The sequence below is a fragment of the Cheilinus undulatus genome, linkage group 15 (assembly GCF_018320785.1).
Source record: "Cheilinus undulatus linkage group 15, ASM1832078v1, whole genome shotgun sequence".
Classification (NCBI taxonomy): domain Eukaryota; kingdom Metazoa; phylum Chordata; class Actinopteri; order Labriformes; family Labridae; genus Cheilinus; species Cheilinus undulatus.
Window position 1 is genome coordinate 9,927,671 of NC_054879.1, and position 19,695 is coordinate 9,947,365.

Consider the following 19,695-nt stretch of genomic DNA (forward strand, 5'->3'; position numbering starts at 1 on the left):
GATGAGAGGAGAATATGCAAAGCCCCTTTGTAAATCTCATCAAGTAGAGTGAATTATCAATATAGTCTGCAGAGAATCACATGTCTGCTTTGGAGATTTGGCAACACAGAGGTCAGGAGTTGCTCTCATGAATATAGGTCTGCACCTGGGGCAGAAAACTATGAATAACAGGACTCGGAAGTCAAGTTACTAATTGCTGACTGGCTGCATTAGAGCTGTTTAATCGAAATGTGTTATTTCCCTGTGTAGAAAACCCCTCTTTGAAACGTTGCTGTAATTATAGCACCCTGTTTTGATTACGAGGTGAGTGCTTGCAGTGCTTAAGAGTTATTGTGCCTTTTAATAACCTCACATTATAAAAGGTTGAAATGTAACTCTCCCCATGATAAACATTTAAAAACCTGTTGCAAAGTTGTAAAAAAGAAATGAGGCCTTCAGCACGAGAGAGGTCAAGAAAGGATGTCTCACCAATGTGGTTATTCAGCCTTCATTATTAATTCAGCCTGCTCAATAATTGATCAGAACAACGCTTAAAACGGGGGGGGGGGGGGGTGAAGGATTCCTCGCTCTTCTTAGGGCTGTGAAATTGCAGGTAAGCTCTGTAGGAGGAGATGCATTTGGCTGACAGGCTCTCTCTTTTAAAGGAGTAAGTGCTTCACTTGCCATCTAAATCGTTAGCATACAAACATTACCTTCTCAATATTTGATGTTTGCCAGCTTGTTTTCGTTAATTATTCAGCTCGCTGTAATCTCCTCCTGGAGCGGCGGGGCAGGGGCAGGAAGTGTACGTTTCCCAGGCCTTTGACACGGTGTTACTCAGGCCCCTGCATAGAGGTAGTATTAAACAGGGCTCATTAACATTTAGAAGAGGAGGTGGAGATGGTTGGAGACTTTAGAGTTCAGAAAGAAAAAAGTTTAAAGAGCAGAGGAAAAAAGAAGCATCTTTTAATGAAGCCCCAAAGATTCATCAATGGAAAAAGACCACTTAAACCATCATATATTTACAGTGCTTATAAAACATATTCACCCCCTTGGATTTTTTTAGCCTTTTCTTGATTTTGTAAATCAATCATGGTCAATATTATTCGGCTTTCAAGCTCTGTAAGGTTGCACAGATATCTGGCGTGAACAGCCCTTTTCCAGTCCTGCCACAAATTCCAGTTCTGTGTAGCTTCCCTGCATGTTTCTGGTCATTGTCTTGCTGGGAAATCAATCTTCTCCCAAGTCATAGTACTCTTGCAGACTGGATAAGATTACCCCCCAGGATTTTTCTATATTTTGCCGCATTCATTTTCCCCTCTACCCTTACAAGCCTTCCAGGGCTGGCTGCTGAGAAGCATCCCCACAACATGATGCTGCCACCACTGGGCTGACGTGGTGATGTGCAGGTACCAGCCAAACATGGTAATACCATATACCGGAGTATTTTAAAAAAGCCACGGAATTGCCTCAGTTACCATCATTAAGACAGGACCATGTGATGAGTGCAGGTTTTTAAACAAATGCCTTGAAAACATGTGTCTCTGTCCACCAGCAGCACCACTGCCAGTGTGTGAAGATGCTTTGACATGATAAATGAGATCCTTTCTATGATTTCATTTCAATTTGGCAAATGATGAAGGCGCTCAGAGCTATACTGGAGTTTTTAAACTCGTGGCAACAGAGTTTTCCCGCGCTGCACAACGCAAATACAAATAATTAAGGCAGAGCTTTATCTGTTTAGAAGCACATGGGACATCGCTTCACACTCATAGATGCTGTATTATAACAGTTGAGGATTTTTATTTTAATTTTTCCTCATACAATAGGGTAAGGATGTCATATATTTAAGGTATTACGCACAGAGACACGTAGAGAAAGAGAGAGAGGAAAAAGGATATGAAGGATGAGTTCATTCTGCCTTATCTCTTCTTGCCTGTAAGGTGTGAAAACAAAGGCTTCAACTTAAAGTCACTTTCAGCTAGAAATGAGTGATATCATATGCCGGGGTATTAATAAATGGCCATGCTATCGCTTTAATCACAGTCATGAAGACAGCACTGCTTAAAAAAGCGCGGCAGTAATACAGTATACCCTGGTAAAATGTGGGGAGGGTATGACGGTGTTAAAAAGTGGATACTGTCCAAGCCTACATGGCATCTTCTCTGATGGCTAAAAAACACCATTTTGGTCTTGTCAGACTTAAAGCTTGAGTATGTAATGCTGGAAACTTCGCCACTGTATCAACTTCTCACTGAGCTGAGGTGCAAGCACACCTACTACAGCGGTAGTAGGAACGCTCCTTCCATCCTGAGCCGTGATTGGCTGCAAGTACTAGCCTCCTCATTGGCTGGAGCATTGACCCTTGCTGGTTTTCCTCAAATGAGAGTGCAGTGCGAGGAGGCGTTGCAGAAGTGTGTTAGTCTGTTAGATGGCTTCAATAACAAGACCCTGATGGGTTGTGTTGTTTTTGTGGGCATATGACACTAAAAATAAAACGCTTACTGCAGCTTTAGGAACTATCTCCCATTTGACCATGGAGTCTTCCACATGCTTTTTGGCAAACTCTAGTTGAGATTTGATATGTTTTCTTCAGCAGTGGCTTTCTCTTTGGCAACAGTTGTTGTATGCAGAGTCTCCCAACTCAGCTGCTGAAGCTTGTAACTCCTTCAGAGTATTCGTAGGTGTCTTGGTGGCCTCTCTCACTAGTCTCCTTCTTGCTTAGTCTCTTAGTTTGTGAAGACAGTCTGATCCAGGCAGATTTACACACGTGCCATAATCCCTCCATTTTTTGATGATGGATTTAACTGAACTCCATGGTATGTTTAGTAACTTGGATTTTTCTGTATCTGTCCCCTGAATTCTACTTTTCAGTTACCTTTTCTCTGCATTACTTGCAGTGTTCTTTTGTCTCCATGGTGTAAATGTAGCCAGGAATACTGATTAACCAGCAACTGGGTCTTCAAGACACAGATGTCTTTATACTAAAATCACTGAGACACATTCACTGCACTCAGGGATCCCCATTTCACTTACTGTGAGACTACTAGCACCAACTGGATTGACCTCTGTTGAATAAACTCAGTCACTTTAAAGAGGGTGAATGTAAACCAGTGACTTATTTTACCTGACATATTTTAGTTCAATTGACATTTCTGTGTAGAAATTTGTTCTCACTTTGACAAGAGATGTTTTGTATTTTTTTGTCAAAAAAGTTTTCAATGAAAGGGAAAAACATCTAAGGGGGTGAAAACTTCTATAGGCGCTGTAGCTAGATAGAATTCTCTGTCAAATTGATCACTATTACATCCTGTTAATGTGTTTTTCTTCACTGTTGCATTATCCAGCTTTACTTCAGAACCACCCTCTCTATAATGACCCCTTCAAATGATGTGGGAATAAAACTTTCAAAAGTTTATGCTTAATTTAATATTAGAAGTAAATAATATGCTCTAAGGATGACCACTTTTTTGCTGATCAAAGACTTTCTACTTTAGATTTTATGGAAATTAAAGTTTTGTAGGGGTTATATTTTATTTAATATGTTTACAAGCTGTTTAATGCAGAAGCTTGGCCATTAAATATTTTAGATTTTAACAGATATTGCCTAATTGTGCACCATGCAGTAGTGAAAACAAAATCAAGCCATGCAGTCTCTATTTGCAAACATTTGTGAAGCAAAGTGGGTTGTTCTGAAGAACGTAGTGACTTCAAGCATGGCACTGTGATGGAGCCCACCTTTGAAACCTTTGGATATTATTTCACTGTCAACTGTAAGTAATATTAATAGAAAGTGGAAGCGTTTTGGAACAGCAACTCAGCCACATGTATGAAGACCACATAAAGACATAGAGCAGGGTCGACTGCTGGCATGGCGCTGGAAGTCACCAATGCTGAGAATTACCGAACTTCCACTGGCATCACTGTAAGCACAAAAACTGTGCGGAGGGAACATTAGGTAAGGGGGCAACACTGGACTGTGAAGCAGTCAAAACGTGCGAAGGCCAATCTTAATGCTTTAGCATACCAAGACATTCTGGACAATGCTATGCTTCCAAACTTGTGGCAGCAGTTTGGGAAAGGTTCTTGTGTTACCCAGCATGACCATGCCCCAGTGCACAGAGCAAGGATTATAAAGACATGGCTTGATAGGTTTGGTGTGGAAGAGCTTGACTGTCCTGCATAGCCCTGACCTCAACTCCATGGAGCACCTTTGGGATGAACTGGAACAGAGATTGCAAGTCAGGCCTTCATGTTCAACATCAGTGCCTGACCTCATTGGTGTTCTACGGAATGAATGGGCTAAAATTCCCACAATACTCCAAAATATTTGGCAAGCCTTCCAAGTAGAGTGGAAGCTGTTATAGCTGCAGATCAAAGCTACAAGGGAGGGAAACTCCATATAAAGGTTACGGCGGCCACACACTTTTGTCCATGCCGTGTATCACTCCCGCCCTCTCTGTAAGTCTCTTTTGATTTCCTTCATAAACATGAGGAAAGGAGTGTATTTTCCAGGGGAGATCCATCTGTTATGCAAATCTATCTAAAGCGTGCTAACTAATGGCATGTTTGAATCCCTTCTGTCTACTCAGATTTACCAGCAAAAAGGCTGTTTAATTTCCAAAGGGAGATGATTTGATCTGTTGTGTTCATTTTTCCAGTTGTAGTGATAATCACTTTCATGTGTTGTTGTTTCAAATGCTTGAATAAGATGTTTTCAGAGATGTACGCAATCCCAGCTGGATTATATCTACGGGCTACTTTCTGTCTTGTCCACTCGTCTTTGTCCATTGTTGTATTTCACTTGGAAAAAAGCAATTTTCCCAAACAAGAGCTCTCGCTTCATATTTGTTGTGGTTTCCATGGCGGTCCAAGCATACTTGTATGGTGTGCACCTGCTTTCCAGTCAGTGGGAACTCAGATGCAAATTTGCATTTATAATGGGACACATCTGCTCCATACCAAAAGAGTCTTGTAAAATATATACCTTTAAACCCCTAACTTACAGTGTAACTCAGTCACTCTTTGCTTCCTATTCTGAAATCCTTTGGCAGCTTTGAAGGCTTGTCACTTTAGACCAAAGATGACCCCTCAAAACTACGAGGTCTTTCAAGCTCACTTTGGTTGGCTTTCAAGGTGGTGCTGCCTATTGAATCAATTTACAGAAAATGACAATTGATGGAAATAAGATTGTAGCCTTTCAAAAGCTCAGATGTATTGCTGGTGCCCACAGTGTCTTTTTTGAACAGTTTTCTTTGGATCACTTTGGTCAGTTAGTGTGCTTTATAAAAAACATGATTCTTTAATTGTTACTGATATACCACCAGTTTTCATTCATATGTCCAAGCAATCATGCTTGGGCCTTGCAGGACGTATTTCCAAAAAATGTCCCTGAAAAATGCATGGTTAAGACTGTTCACAATTCAGAATTTAGTCACACGACATTGATAAAGTAGAGACACCAGTCAGAATGTTGCTTTTGAAGCCCCTGATTTCCAGTCAGAGTTTTGTATTTGCTGTAACAATTATGACAGTACAGAGGTGCTTAACATCATTTTTAATCACTGAGCAGACATTCCTAGACTTCTCAAGACTTCTTTGGTATTCAGCTCTTTCAAAAGTTGTTTTCATCAGAGAGACTTAGCTCAGAGATACTGACATTTATGGCAGATTTTTTTCTGTGGGTGATTGTATTCGTGCACATTGAAAATGCTTGTTAAAAATAAATCCTGTCATAGGGATGTTGTTGAGACGCGATTTAGACCTGAAGTTATTGAATTAAAAGTGTAAGTCTTGGAAGGAAAGAAATTTGCATCACTTTTCTTTAACCTCATTGGCATGCTTTTTTTTCCTTTTTCAAGCCAAGGACTCTGTAGGTACCAGAAATGTGTTTAGGCTCCAAATGGATCACAGGCACCTGAGATAGAGAAATAAAAGTAAATGCTTTACTTTGTGAAATGGTCTGGATGTAATTCCCTGAAATCTCTTATTGGAGTGCCAAGCTGTCAAGAGTTGTTTTTACCTGCTCAACGAGGATAACAGTTCATGTTTGGATGAACATGCGCTCAACAATCAGTTTATTAGGCACACCTGTTCATCTGCTTATCACAACAAATCTAATCAGCCAATCAAATGGCAGCAACCGATGCATTTAGGCATGTAGACATGGTCAAGAGGAATTCAAACCAAGCATCAAAATGGTTTTGCTTGCAAAGCAGATTAACTGGCCAGATTGCACATCTGCTATCAGGCAAATCCATCTTGGAAAGCTCCAATCTGAAACTTTTGCGCAAGATCTGAGCACGGACCGGACCAATCAGCGTCATTTTAGGAGAACGAGGTGAATGCTACTAGCGTCCTGATACTGTTACCAGTATTAGATATACAGTGCTTAACAAATTTATTAGACCACCACCCAAAGTAAGGTTAATGCCACAGCTGCCCTAAATTAACAGCATTGGTAATTACCAAAATCATTTTTTATGTTTCTGCAATGGTTAATACACCAATATGTAGAAGCTCTTTAACCCAATTATTGTTATCCATGAATTTTCAAATTTACTGATTTACAAAAAACTGAAAAAATAGTAAAGCACATTAATATCTCTTGATTAATATGTCAAATTATAGTTATTTACTCGCATTCCTGAAAAGAAAAATGAGTTTTAGTGGTTGAATGTTATGCTTGATTAATTTCTGACTTCTCAGAGAAGCCCAGTGAGCCAGCTCAGATTTGGGTATAAAAAGGTGAATTCAGTTTGAAATTCCTCATTCCTGTTCAAAATGGTAAAACGTGGAGAGCTCAGTGAAAATGAAAGAGTCTGCATTAAAGCACTTCATGATGCTGGATGGTCTCTGAGACAAATATGACAGGTGGTCTAATAAATTTGTTAAGCACTGTATATGTTTAATGAAGTCTGCAGTCATGTAGCTGCTAAAGAACAGCAAGTGTAGGGGTTATTTGTGCTCATGTGAGCTGAGAACGTAGCTTGGACTGGTTTATTTAACATGGGAAGGTATATTGTGATGAGGCTTGAGCCTTCCTTACCACCGTATGCACATAGCCTTTTAAGTGTATTAGCCTCAGTAATGTCTACAAACCTGTCTGCTCTCATGTTCAGAGGCTTATTTAAAAAATAGTGAGAAGAAGTTAAGGAGAGGGTCTCATAGCTCTCCTGTGTCATCTTACTAGTTGTTACTGCATGTAAATTGCCTTTTTTGGTTGTTTTATTGTCTATTTCCTCTTTGTTTGTTGTGTATTCCTAACAGTTTTGAGCATCACTGCCACCTGGGTTAAGGTGTGGATATTGAGTGTGAGTGTGATTTTGCCTTTTTTCCCATTTAGATGTATTCATCCTGTGACTGCTTGCACTGAATCATGACGTCTGAATTGTGACTCCTCAAGACAAATACAAATACTGTCAGTGTTAATTTCGTCGACTAAAACTACGACTGAAAATGTTCATTGACAGCCTTTTTTTCCATTACAAAAACTAGACTAAGACTAACAAAAATAGATCTTTGATGACTAAAACTGACAAAAACTAGGTTTAGTTTTTGTCAAGATAACTAAAACTAGACTAAATTGTAATGTAGTTATCGTCAGACATTCAAAATCCATGATATTTCTCCACTGTGGGTAAATCTGTCAAAAACAACGCAGCTGTAGCTATTCTGCCTCTCAGCTGTAGAAAGCAGGGACCCCAGGTTTGGCAGGGTACATAGAACACACTAACATGACTTGGTACCAGATTTAGGCAAGAGAATAAATGCTTGGACCAAAAATAAAGACTAAAATGTGAGGACTTTATATGGACTAAAACTACACCATGTTCCACATTATTATGCAAACGATGTTTTTCTCTGATTTTCTAAATATCAATGCAAATAACAGTCATAATATTTTTCAAGTCATCAACAGTTAGAGTATAATTCAAATGTTTTTGAACAAACTTCATAATGATAACTTCTATTTTTTAAAAAATAAAAACCTCCAAATGCACTTTTCCACATGTTCCACATTATTAAGCAGGCCACAGGTTTCAAGCAATATGGGAAAGAAAAAGGATCTCTCTGCTGCTGACAAGTGTCAAATAGGGTAATGCCTTGGACAAGGAATGAAAACATTCGATATTTCAGGAAAAATTAAGCATGATCATCGTACTGTGAAGAAATTTGTGGCTGATGCAGAGCACAGACGGGTTTGTGCAGATAAAGACATAATGAGGAAGGTTTCTGACGGACAAATACATCAGATTAAGAGAGCAGATGCTAAAATGTCATTACAAAGCAGCAAACAAGTATTTGAAGCTGCTGGTGCCTCTGGAGTCCCACCAACCTCAAGGTGTAGGATCCTCCAGAGGCTTGCAGTCGTGTATAAACCTACCATTCAGCCACCCCTAACCAACGCTCACAAGCAGAAATGGTTACAGTGGGCCCAGAAATACATGAAGACTCATTTTCAAACAGTCTTGTTGACTGGTGAGTGCCGTGCAACCCTGGATGGTCCAGATGGAGGAGTAGTGGATGGTTGGTGGATGGCCCCAATGTCCCAATGAGGACGGGACGTCAACAAAGAGGGGGCGGAGTCATGTTTGGGCCGGAATCATTAGGAGAGAGCTGATAGGCCCCTTTAGGGTCCCTGAAGGTGTGAAAATGACCTCGGCAAGGTATATAGAGTTTCTGACTGACCACTTTCTTCCATGGTACAAAAAGAGAATCATGCCTTCTGTAGCAAAATTTTCTTCAAGCATGACAATGCTCCATCTCATGCTGCAAAGAATCCCTCTGTGTCATTGGCTGTTATGGGCATAAAAGGAGAGGAACTCATGGTGTGGCCCCATCCTCCCCTGATCTCAACCCTACTGAGAACCTTTGGAGCATCCTCAAGCTAAAGATCTATGAGGGTGGGAGGCAGTTCACATCAAAACAGCAACTCTGGGAGGCTATTCAGACATCCTGCAAAAAAATTCTAGCAGAAACTCTCCAAAAACTCACAAGTTCAATGGATGCAAGAATAGTGAAGGTGATCTCAAAGAAGGGCTCCTATGTTAACATGGAACTTAGCCTGTTAAGATGTTTTTGACTGAAATAGCTTTGATTTCAGTAAATATTGACCCCCTGATGCTGCAGTTTCTACAAATGACCATTTTCAGTTCTTTACTACCTATAAAATGTTTTAAACAGCTGTTGTGCTCAATAATGTGGAACAGTGCATTTTGAGGTTTTTATTTTTTAAAAAATAATTTTTGTCATTATGAAGTTTGTTCAAAAACATTAGAATTATGCTCTAATGGCTGATGACTTGAAAATATTCTGACTGTCATTTGCATTAGAATTTAGGAAAATCAGAGAAAAATATCATTTGCATAATAATGTTGAACACGGTGAAGACTAAAACAAACAAATAAATAAACAAAAAAAATAGAAATAACTAAAATGGGACTAAAACTATAATACATTTCATTTAAAGACTAAAACTAAAACTAAAGACTAAAACTGAATACTGTTACACGCCTAATAGATATTTAATAATTGTCTCTGGTTCTTGAACTCCACAGGGACATGGGGTGATTGAAGGCTGTTTACCCCACTGTGGAGTTCAGACACTGTTAATGGAGTTGTTATCTGAGGCTGATGAGATGAAAAAGCTGATTAAACTGTGTAGACCGGAGTGGACCAGATGATGTCTGGTGAGGTCGTCTGAGGCTGGTGAGCTGAAGAAAGTGATGAAACTGCAGACTGGGCAGTGATAGAGGAGGGTCAGATAGCAGTGTCATGGATGAACTGGTGGAGGAGAAAATCATATTTAAGAAACAGCAGAAATCTGATAACGATGAGGAAGGGTAGCCGTGCTATTGGACAGATGAGACCATGTGATATGAACAGCTGATGATTACATGGAAAAGAGAGAGAATGGGTGGAACTGTGCATGCAAACAAAATAGTTTAAGAATGAGTGACAGTCTTCCAGCCTGGTCTTTAGTAGAGCTTCATTTAAGAGACTGTGAATGCCCATTGGAGTAGTACATGGGGGATTTTTTCCACTTCTTAATGATATTATTGTAATTGCAATAATTATTGCTGTTGTTTTATTTATCACCTGACATGTTTTTAATTATTTGTTTGTTTTAGGCAGTGTCAGTGGCTCTCTCCTTGTCCTCCTTCAGGCCGCCCACAGACCCACTGGGAGGCTGCAGGACTAATTAGACTAATTAGGACTCAGGAGTGAAATGTTAGAATGCTTTTAAAATTCAAATTATAAATGTTATTATTGTAATCACCATAATTATTAACAGTATTATATTTTTTTTTCCATTGAATTATTCTGCCTTATTGGTTGAGAAGCACAGGACATTTTCTTGCTTTTTTGTCTGTTTTTTTTATAATTCTGATATTTTCATCTCCTAAATCAAGAAAGAAAAAAATATGAGTAAATGCAATAGGCCTTATTTCCCTATATTAATAAAAGTCTTTGCAAAAGCCCAATACAATATATGAAACAAAGCATTTATAGTCATAAAACCCTGCTGGACTGCTTGAAAATCTAATTATTTTAGCCGCTTTTAAATATTATAATTTTGGATATACCTCACCGTCACCCCAGACTGTGTCACAAATACATGGCATGAGATATATTTAACATCCATCTGAGCAATGCCACATAGATGGTGTTTGAGAAGGATAGAACATTTAAAAGAACATTTGAAGGGTGGACATTCTGTCATATTCACTGCATACCAAACAAACATATGATCTAGGTGTGCACCGCTGCTGAGCAGTGAACCACAAAAACACAAGCTGGTCAGACAGCTGTTGTCGTGCAATGTTTGATTCTCCATCATCAGTGGAGCAAGTTGGCAAAATAAACCTTGCCAAATTCAGATAAAATTGCTGCTTTCCCTGCATCCACACCAATCTCTTCACTGGCAGCCTTTGTTTACAGACTTGCAGTCATTTGGTCTGGGCATTCTCTGACTGGTTTCAGCTTGAATCTTTGCAAGACGGATGACAGAGATGAAATCTGGCCAATCCATCTGCTTTGCAAGGTTCTCCTATACCATCATACATTACTTAATTTTGAGCTGAGGCTATACTGGCACCCTTGAAGGTATCACTCCAGAGAACAGTAGTGGCATCTATCTTTTGATATTTTGATGTAATCACTGTATGTTTAGCCCTCTTTGTGCACAAGGCCCCAGGCAACAGCCTACCTTTGCCTTCCTTATGGTAAAAACCACCTGTGTTTGTAAATTTGCATGCACACTTAAGTTGAGCTGTGGTTAAAGCTGAATTAGGCCATTTTATTTAATTGACGTCCTTGTCCTGTGTATAAGCACCCAGGAATTACTGACAAAAGAATAGCAACAAACCCCTTTAAGCTGGTCAGTATCCTACCCTCCTCTGGTTTGACACTTAATCAAGTCAGATCCCAAACACTCGACAAGTTAGCAGGTTGTGCACCAGCTTTATGTGGATCAGTGAAAACATGGACAACTTCACACCTTTGCAGGTTGCTCTCTTCCAATTGTCTTGTTTCTTTTTGGCTTTTTTTCTACTCATTTATGTATGCTCATCAACTTCTAGGTCCCTCTCTCCCTCTTTTTCTTTGACAAAAACGAGGGTGTGGGACATGATGTACAAGAGGGAGCCACAGGCCAGATTTGAACCGGGGCCGCCTAGTTGAAGACAACAGTGTCTGTTCATCAGTTGCTCAGGCATAACCAACAGGCTACCTGGAAGTGGAAGTCACTTCAGTGTATATGCAGGTATATGGAGTATGAACACTTATCTTCAAAATCCCCTAGCACATCATTCAGTAGTATGGTATGGTACGAGTGATTCCATAACGGTGAAGGTAGGACCCACCTTGATTGGCCTCTAATTGGCTTGCACTTGTTATTCCCTGTATTGGTTAGTCTAAGGGATGTGCACAATGAGCTGACTAAATGGTAGGGGTGGGAGAAAAAATCAATACAGCACACTATAGCGATATTGTGTCCGGTTGATGTATCGTATCATCTCGTCCAGCAAGTATTGATTTTTTTTTTTTTTTTTTTCCAAATAAATTGCTAATGGAAAAATAAAATCTTAACTGTTTGTCCAGTGAGGTTAGAAGAGGTGAGAGTCATAGAGCAGGAGAAAGTTAGTACAACAAGCATGGCAGCACTAGGGAGGGAAATATTAGGAATGTAAGCAGGGCATGAATGAGATGAACATGACACATGAGGTTTGCAAGAATTACTACATGAAAATAAAATACTGCAGAAAGGCAACAAACATGAGGGCAAGACTAATGCCAAATCAGCTAAACAGTTGAAAAAATGGTATATATCGCAATATATGTTATCACAATACTCACTGTATAGCCAAATGTTTAAAATTTCAATAATATCAAATCATAACCCAATAGACTATAGACTATCACGATAATATCATATCGTGAGTGATTCCCACCCCTACTAAATGTTTAAATCCAGATCCCTCCATAATGTGTCAGTACTTAACAGTAAACCAACATTTGACTTCTATATATTGAGAGAGAAAAGCTGTTTTAAAAGTGCCAGCACCTTCTGGCATGTGCCTCCAGTGGACACATGCAAAGCATGTTTGGAACCCAATGCAGAGTGAGACTGGACGGCACCTTAAGACCTATTTTCTACTTTAGTATGTGAAATTCGTCCATGAAAATGAAACGTTGGTTTGCGATATGCTCTTTGCAGTCTCTTATGGTGTTCTGTTTTTAATGTAACAACATCTCAATTCAGACAACATAGTAAGCAACAGAGGTGGGTGAAGCATGACGCTCCATCAGCCTGCCAGATAGACAGATTCAATGGGTCCGTTGGCTTAACTAATTCTCAACATTTTTTAACAGTTAAGCCCACAATCCCATCAAGCACTGCGCTGTAATAAAGCCGCCTGATATTAGTAGCCACTGCCTTGCTGCAGCTATGCTCTTTAATCTGATATAAACAACCGCTAACTGCTAGAGCCATGATAGCATGCTGTAGAAACCATGCATTTTAGCACTAGTTCAATCTAGAAAATGGGGCTAAAGTTGTCCAGAAGCTGTGTCAAGTTATACTCACATATAGCAAAAATAATGAGGGATGATATTCAGCACAGGTATGTGGCTGTTGACCTGCAGAGTCAATCGAAGGCTGGCAGTGCTAGCACTGCTAACTTTAGCAACATTCTGTAAACCAACTTTGCATCGTTATGGTGTGAAGCTGTTTCACTGCTGCAGAGCGAAGTTGGTTTGCAGAATGTATTTATGACTTTAGACTAGTTGGCTAAACGCAATTATAATTCATGTTTAATCGAATGGGAAATCACGCGCTTTGCAACATCACCAGTTAGCATAGGGTAAGCCATTCAAAGGATGGGTAGGGCAGGTGGTACTGTGCAGTTCTCTGGGTAACGTTGTGTTGTGAATGGAGCTGGTGGCGTTACTCTCTATCATCATACTTCCTCTTATATTGATAATATAACCTGGAGTAGAAGTTGGTGGTCAGTGTACAAATTCAAAAGGGGAATTTTTAGGTGTTCCCTATAGCGTACTCTAGATCACAGGGTGTATATCCAGTGCTGAATCTGCTGCTGGAACATGTGTGGCATAAATTAAGAGTATACCCACTCATGCAGGCTACCAGCACCCCCATATGTGTACACTTTCTAACAACTTCTTAGTGACTATTAATATGTGCACCTTAAAAGAATTGCCATTGATTCTGTCAATCCAAAAGTGTGCAGATCGAGAAAAAGCTGCGACCTAAAAGTATGATAACGGATTGTTGAAATCTGTTTCATTGGTAAAAACACAGGTTGGTAGCATTGCTTGGATGATGTTTCATTTATATCTTGTGTCTGTGATGTATTTTGTTTTTTAGAAAATTGCATGCCTAAAGCTCTTCTCTGCCAAGAATGAAAAATGGCCCTGCTGTTTGTGCCAGTAGTGTAAATCTATATTTGTACAGGCTTTGAGGCAGTCAGTGTCATATAACTAATTGAGATTTGTGCTGAGTCGTCTTTGAAGCCTAAACCGTGTTTGCCCTGTTGTATGATCGCTGAGGTGATCATCTGTGGCATTTACTTTATTATGTTTTTACCTGTTCCATTCTGAAGCTTGACACCCATAACAAAAGTGTCATTTTTGTTCTTGTAAACAGTCAGCAGAACAATCTCTGTTGTGATTGTGGTAAAGATCTATAAATACTGTTGTTTATGGGATGATTAAGATGACTGTATCTGTCATTTATTCCTCTAAGATGTGTGCACAAGTAATACCTGTATTTTTCTTGCTTACTGGCTGCTGACACTATAAAGTGCACACGTCGCTACATAAGAAAAAGCCACATTCCCTCTTTTTTCTCCTGTAATTTAAGAACTATTGATTGATGCCTTTCTTGGTTTCCAATCGCATAACCATCCAGGGGACCTTGAGAAAAAAGCGAGATATCAAAGTATCAGAAGTGTAGCTGGAATGACTTCTAAAAATAATGAAATAGATAAATAAAACCGGCCTTTCTCTTTTCAAAGAGTCCACCAGCTGGCATGAAAAGCAACTGATATTTCCCTGCCATTTGTATGCTGCCAGCCAGCAGTTTGATTGTCATCGTAACAATGCCTCTCCCCAGTGAGCACCATCAACATGTCAATTGCCAGGGTGCCAATTTTTTTTTTTCTGGGTTTCCAGATTGCCTTGTATGGTCCTCTTGGGGCGAAGGGCTTTGTTCCAGCCTTGCAATCGAAGCATCGAGGCCTCTCATGTCACTGTTCTTGGCTGGATGATTGTATTTTTGCTCTGAGAGCTTGCACTTCATGGTCACTCAGGAACCCTGGCAAATAGCAGGTTCATTTTTAGCGGCAGGATTATTGCCTGACAGGTTGTTCCATGCCAAGGAGGGCTTTTAGACATGGAAAGGGGCATAAGTTATTTCAGTTAGGTCACAGAGGAGGCAGAGTACAAGTGTCCATAATAGAGCCTGACAGATATATCAGTGGGCTGGTATGCAATGCAGAAAATTTTGTTTGGGATTATTTAGAAATGGTGTTTACAGCTCTCTGAGCACTGCCCGAAGCAGATGCAAGCATCAGCGCAGAACAGCCTCTGCTCAACACTGACGCTGCCTGACAATAGATCACATTCTGTTTAAAGGTGATCTGTATTAGACTAGCCTTTGAAGCGCCTAAACATAATAAAGATGCACCCACCCAACTTTTTGAGTTCCAGTACTGATCAAATACCTTGGTTTTAGGGGTTACTGGTTAGTGAGCTGACACCAGCATTGCCTGCATTCCTCACTGATGAGAGTGGGAATAAGAGCTACACAATAAAATGTAATTTTGTCTATATTGCAAGCATTTGCAAAAAGGCATTGCAAAAGAACTTATCAAAAGAAATATGATTTTAGGAACACAAGCATTGATCTGTCACTTTGCATGTTTACATTTAATGGCCAAACGACGATAGCCAAATCATAAACTAGGGCTAAGTGATGTTGGAAAAACAGACATTTTGATAGGTTTTCTTAATGCAGTACACAGCTGTGTGCCCGATGGTCCATAACTTGGTTGGTCAGAGCAAAGCAAAACACCTCAACACATGCTGATCAGCAGCCAAGGTCAAGCTCTTTTCTCTCCTTGTAATACATGTGGAGACCGCTGGTGGTTTTAGGGTCCTTAGGACATCCACAGCCTGACCAGGGGCTTGTGGCAACCCTTCTATTGTCCAGACCGTACCTTAGGCCCTAGGCTGAGCTTACTCTCCCCTAAAAGTATGAACTTTGTTATTTTATCAAGAGATTATTTGCTAATGCCCCTGGTAATATGTAAGGACATCCAGAGCGTGCCCTGGGTTGTGTCAATTAGAGCCCGACCGATTGATCGGGCTGATTATTGTGTATCACAGATTAATCAACATCGGCCAATATGTAGCCGATATATTAAGCCTTAGAGCTCACGTGGCACGGATCTGTTGTGCCTTTCTAATCATGTGTTCCAAGCATTCGTAGCCCTTACAGAACATTTTCTAGTAAGCCCGGACCTTGGCTGACTTTCTGGAGTCTCTGAGGACAGTGTTGTCCTATACAACAATACATGACACAGTTTATAAAAACGTTGAGAACTTTTGAATCCGAAGTCATAGAAATGTACTCTTTCTTTCCTCTGAAAACTGACCGTTTTGCCGTTTGTTTGCTACATCGATGGCTCTGTAGCTCTAAAGTTGTAGTGAGCCTGGAACTTTGGTGAGTTTTCGGGGTCTTTGGAGATTAAATCCACAGCGTTACATCCGATAATAAGCATTTTTTTATCCATTTTTAATCTGTTTTCAATCATGTACTTTGACTTTCTTCAGTGGGCATCTGTATTTGTTTGACAAGCGTTGTGGGAGTTGTAGTCGGCCAATTGCATCTCTACTGCTTAGAGGAGTAGAGACTCAGGAGTCGAGAATAAACAATGATAAATGCAACTGTTAATTCACGTCCACCATTATCTAATATGACTATTAAACAGCATTTTAACGTCTAAGTTGCATCTTTGTGAAATAAACAAAGGTAATATAAGTATAAGAATTTGTGTTCATATACAGTATATATCCTCTGTATTATCAGTGTTCTTATTTCATATATCGGCTGATATATTGGTTATCGGCCAATATATTGGATATCGGCTGATATATTGGATATCGGCTTTTTTTTAGCCCCAAGTATTGAAATCGGCATCTGCCCCAAAAATCCCATATCGGTCAGGCTGTTGTGTCAATCCTCTAATGTCAGCTGCAAAGGTCCAAACAGGCCTAAAAGTTCTATACAATACTGTAAGGAGAAAATGGGGGAAGAAAAAGGTGGACAGAGTGATTTGTTCCTTCATAAGTTTTACGAATGCTGTGTTATTTGAATGTCAGAAACCATATCTACTAGTGCATCTCAAAAAATTAGAATATCATGAAAAAGTTCAATATTTTTTGTCACTTGTCTCTGACAGTGAAACCCATATATTATATAGACTCATTACACACAGAGTGAAGTATTTCAAGCCTTTATTTCTTGAAATGTTGATGATTATGGCTTACAGATAAGAAAACCCAAAATTTAGTGTCTCAAAAAATTAGAATATTCCTTAAGATCATTAAAAAAGGGATATTTTCAACAGAACTGTCAGGCTTCTGAAAAGTATGTTCATTTCTATGCCTTCAATACTTGGTTGGGCCTCCTTTTGCATGAATTACTGCATCAATGTGGCGTGGCACGGAGGCGATCAGCCCGTGGCACTGCTCAGGTGTAATGGAAGCCCAGGTTGCTTTGATAGCGGTCTTCAGGTCATCTGCATTGTTGGGTCTGGTGTCTCTCATCTCATCCATAATCATCAACATTTCAAGAAATAAAGGCTTGAAATACTTCACTCTGTGTGTAATGAGTCTATATAATATATGGGTTTCACTTTCAGAAACAAGTGACAACAAATATTGAACTTTTTCATGATATTCTAATTTTTTGAGATGCACTAGTATTGATGTTTGAAGTGTTAAGCAGACCTGAACAGCCCCATCAGAGTAACTTCTGCTATGGAAGCTCACCGTGTCATTCTGCTGTGATTTGCATTCACTGCAGCACTGTAAAGTAAATGATCTACACATCCCTGCTCTACCCTATATCAGTTAATTCCAGGACAAGTTGCTGCTGTTAGTGGGAGTGTACTTACTTAAGGTCAGCCTCTTGAACTCAAGCATTTGTGCCAGTGTGGCAGCAGCAGTGTCACCTGTAGCCTGGAGATATAAGCAGAAGACAGACACTCTGAATGCACAGTGCTCAGCTTTCTTACTGCTGAGGGTTAGGGATGAGTATCGAAATCCAGTACCAACACATCTGATACTTACCGGACCAAAAACACCACAGGAATTAATGCTTTATTTTGATACCTGGCCACCCAATGAATGGCAAGACATCTGTTATTGAATTTTTGTGATTTGTGTGTTAAGTTACACCGGTTTCCTTTTATATCCCATGTTTGACTGGCATCTTACAAAAGATATTTCTGCAAATTATTTATGATACCCTGACATTCAACATGTTTTTTCCCCTCAGAAGAATTGATTCAGGCACCATTTAGGCACCAACACCTTATAGAAAGTGTCGATTTAGCGCTGGTATCAGAAAAACCCCATAGATAGCCAGCCTTTCTGAGGTTGAGATTAGACAGGATTTATTGTAGGTTAGTCAAATGAGAAAACTTGTGGTTTTGGTTTACATCAAACAACACAGAAGTGTCAGAATGACCCGCTTCAGGTCACATGACTAACATTGCATGTAATACGATTTAAATTGCCACAAACCTCGTGTGTGCTCTTAACAGAGAGACAAAAAAAAATACATTTTACCTTCTGCTCTTTTCCCAGTATCCCAGTTTAACAGAGGATAGTGCACTGCAGACTTTTCACAGCATGAATATTTTGTAGAATTTGCATAATGGATCAGGAAAATCAATTGCTTACTGATCTGCATAGAAAGACGTCTCAAAATTTGCATTTTTGTGTTATTTATTTGCGTCATCCTTGGTGTGCAGACCGGACAGCTGTCACTGATCTAGCCACATCAGGGCATATTTGTCACACTGTCAAGCAAAACCATATTTGAATTCACAATCAAAGTCTTTAAATTCATGGAGGTATGTGAAATATATGATTTTTCACCCCTTCCCCATCAGCGTCAGCATGCTACTCATAATAATAACTGCAATAAAGCTGTAGTTGTAAACAGTAATGTAAATATCTTGGGGCCAATGTTAAACTTTTTTCAGAGGCACATGAAAGCCCTGGCCATGTGTGACTTAAAACATACAGTTGAGCTTTGTGCAGGGGGAGCTGAACAGTATGAGTGTAACGATAAAAGAAAACATGTTGAAGTGTCCTTGAGCCTGACAGTGACATCTTACCTGCTGCAGGAGAGCTGTTAGCTGAACTTGACATTTATTCTCTCTGTAGAGAGCCGCATTACAAAACAAAATTGCTGCATGAGCAGTCAGAGAGGAGGTATTTATGAACACTGCATCGCCTGCCTAATACAGGTGATTTAAATGTTTTAAAGTGACACTGTCACCAATAGGAAGATGCCTTTTTCACACATGCCTTAATGAACAATGTTATAAACAAAAGACTTAACTGGCTTTAACTTGATTTGTATGCAGCAGTCATGAACAATACATGTTGATTTGATCTCTGTCACAAGGGTTCAGATTTGGTACGCATACTTCCTGTTTTCAACAATTTTTCATGAGGACACAAAGCATGAACTGAAACAAATAAAGGAACAAACCCACACTGTTCATTTTCATGATTAGTATCTTTGATATCGTCAGCTTCAAATTCCAACTTCACCACGCATTCTGCTGCACTTAGATAACAGGATTTGTCATATTTTATACTTCACTGAATGTTTTCAAATGCTTCAGACTTTCAAGTCAAAATTTACTTTCTATCCACCAGCAAATGGAGCACGTGGTTTCAGTTAATTACCCCAACCAGAAGGCAAAGTTACCTCTTTAAATTACAATGTTTAATCAACATAAATACAGCCATTCTATCAGAGCGCACAGTGTATATTTACCACAATGACTCTGCTGTGTGAGACAGCTCTGACTTTATTTTTAAATTTAATTCAAATCACTCTAAGCTTATTTGTGTTGGATTCAAAATGCAATAACTTTGCAATAATGT

General features: G+C 39.6%; 1 protein-coding gene across 1 annotated transcript in view; it reads left to right on the plus strand.

Moving 5' to 3' along the window:
* The window catches only part of tmeff2a (transmembrane protein with EGF-like and two follistatin-like domains 2a), a 274,157-nt gene that overhangs the window by 13,294 nt on the left and 241,168 nt on the right, over positions 1-19,695 (plus strand). The window lies entirely within an intron of this gene.